We start from the raw sequence: 2706 nt of genomic DNA, 5'->3' as shown, positions 1-2706 counted from the left end.
CTGCAGGGCAGAGCCATCACAGCTCTCAAACCCTTGCAAGGTTCACACCTGCAGGAACGAGAGATCCTTGAGCATCCCAAGCACTCTTTGTTTAAAATGGTGCTTTCACGGTCAGTTCCTGCTGTGGGAACCTTCCCACACAGCTCTGGGACAGCTACAGGACCTGCAGCCCCCCTCTCCCAGTCCCCCCCTAAGTGTCCCTCCATTGTCACAGAGTCCTCTTATTTCCCTTTGTTTTCTGAGGGATGACAAACCTTTCTTATCCCACCATCCCTCAGGCTCTGCTGCCCCCACTCCTGACAGCCCCCCCAGCTCTGCTCTGGTTCTCAGGGTGCTGCTGCTCCTGAGAACAGCACTAATATCCCCATTTGCATCCCCAGCTCCTCTCAGGCAGCCTCATTATTCCCAAACATTGAGCAGACTCCCAGGGATGCTTGTTCCCTGCCATGCTGGCCCTGATGTTCCCCAGCCTGGATCAAATGGAAAATGCCAGGCTGCACTTTCACTCAGGTACCCCCATAAATAAGTCTCTTTAATTAAAAACAGCTCTTGATTTTTTATTTTTTTTTATTTTTTTTTTTTTTTTTACATCAAATCAAACGCTTTCTTATCTTTCAAGTGGTCCAGGTTCCCTGGGAGCTCCAGATTATTATTCCTGTGTGTTCAGGCCCAGCAGGGAACGGGACTTGCACTGAGAAGGCTCTTGCTGGGCAAGCAGCAGGACCTATAATGCCAATTAGGACGAGGTTTAGAGGGATTTAAGCCTCAGTCAGTCCCTCCCAGCGCCTGCACATGGGATGCAATTACCACCCATCAGCAGTGGAGGCGATTTGGGACCAGGGGGTTGGAATATTTTATCCATTTAAGCAAAACAGGGCTTGGATTTGCCCAATTTCTCGCTTTGTGCAAGGAAAAGTGAGAGTCTGGGGACATCACTGACCCTTGGAAGGGTCTGCTCAAGGCTAATGAAATCAGGCAAACATGCAGGAGAACATCGGTGATGTCCACAAGAACAGCAGTTCCGTTCCATTCCATTCCATTCATTTCTTCCCAGCAGGTACCTGTCTGTGGGATCTCATTGGAAAAAGGTGGGAAAATGCAGACACCTTCCAGTATCCCAGGTTGCTCCAAGCCCTGTCCAGCCTGGCCTTGGCCACTTCCAGGGCTGGGGCAAAACCCGAACCACGAGCCCAACTTCCCCTCCAAGCATTTTTCCTGGCTGGAGTTTTTGGTGGCCACTGAATCTCCTCCCCACTCAAGAAATATTCCCTCCAGACTCCCCCTCCTGGGGGAGCAGGAACAAAATGTCCTTTTCTGGTGCCTCATTTCCCAAGAAAATCCCACCACATTTAAATAAAGCAATTTTCATTATGATCTCCACTGCCCTTCCAGCCCCTTTAAATGGGACACACATTCCAGGACTTATTAAAATGAGAGGACTGAGAGGTAAAAGCGACTCCCAGAAGGGTTGTGTAATCCGTGTTCCCTGAGGAATTGGGCTGAAAATGCCGAGTATTAGTGAGCACAGCAGAAACACACATTTTTGCTGCCCCCCAAATAAATTGGGATTTAGATCCCTCATCAGAATGTCACTTTTGAGCTATTTTTTATTAATTTTCGCAGCCTAATTAAGGAATATGAGAGAAGCCATTGTGCTCTGGTGGGATTAGAGCAAATAATGGGGATTATGAAAGGCCTGGAGCCACTCCAGTAATACTTTAATCCCTGCAAATACACCCCTGCCCTCCTGGCATTAAAAAAAAATGAGGCAACATGCCAAAAAAAAAAAAAAAAAAAAAAAAAAAAAAAAAAAAAAAAAAAAAAAAAAACAACAAAAAAAACCCAACCCTCCAACATGAATAAAAAGCATTCCCTAGGGAGACAAATCTGACAGTCCTGGCAGTTTGACATGTTGTGCCACTTCAGAAGACACCAGCTCTCCAAAAATAAGCAGCTGATTAGGATCAGACACTGCATGTTCAGTCCATCCTGCAGGTTAGGCTTGGTCCCAGCTCCTGTTAGTCTGAAATGGCCCCGTTCCCACAGGTGAAGTTCCCAAAGATCAGTTCAAATCTATCCAACAGACTTAATGCTGGTGGTTTTTGGGAAAACAGTGCAAAAATCAAACGTTTTTTGCATAGATGTGTCCAGCAACTTCCAGAGATCTTTATGGAGCGGGGTGGGGTGGGGTCAGTGAGGTTCCAGTCTTGGTCCCTGAGGGAGATGGGAGGTGGTGGGCACCTGGAATGGTTGCAGGGTTTGAGGTCCAGTGGCACAGCAGGATTTTTTTTCAGCTGAAAAATAAGAGACCATTTCTTTTTAAGAGACCTGTTCCTGGTGTTTTTTGTTTTGTTTTTTTTTTTTTAAGCAGTGGATTCCAGAGCTTTTGTTGCTGTTTGTCACCACCTGCGTCGGAGGCCACCAGAGAGCAAGGCTTGTCTTGGAAACTCTCGAGTTTTATCTCCTGACTGGATTGCAAGGTGTGCTCGGCAGCTGACAGCTGACAGTCACAAATCTAATCAGCAGGAGGATGGAGGCAACCACCGGAACGGGAAAGGGCAGGGAAATGTCAGCGTTTGCAAAACACGATGAGATACAAAGTGAGCTTTTATTGACACGGGCTGTGGGCTCATTTCAGCTGCAGCAAAAACAGATTTAAATTCTGAAGGGCTGGGAGAAGGTTTAGCCCCACACAGACCAACAGCA

At 47.1% G+C, this 2706-nt stretch overlaps 1 long non-coding RNA gene across 1 annotated transcript in view; it reads right to left on the bottom strand.

Moving 5' to 3' along the window:
• Positions 1-226: 226 nt before the first annotated feature.
• LOC114071395 overlaps positions 227-2706 on the bottom strand; it is a 9451-nt gene continuing 6971 nt past the window's right edge. Inside the window, exon 3 of the long non-coding RNA XR_003574029.1 lies at positions 227-238. This is a non-coding gene — a long non-coding RNA (uncharacterized LOC114071395). The remainder of the gene's footprint in view (positions 239-2706) is intronic.

Source organism: Empidonax traillii, unplaced genomic scaffold (assembly GCF_003031625.1).
Source record: "Empidonax traillii isolate 1590-97213 ecotype Southwest subspecies unplaced genomic scaffold, ASM303162v1 scaffold1993:size44081, whole genome shotgun sequence".
NCBI lineage: Eukaryota > Metazoa > Chordata > Aves > Passeriformes > Tyrannidae > Empidonax > Empidonax traillii.
Note: the sequence above shows the minus strand (reverse complement) of the source record. Positions and strands in the feature narration are given on the sequence as shown.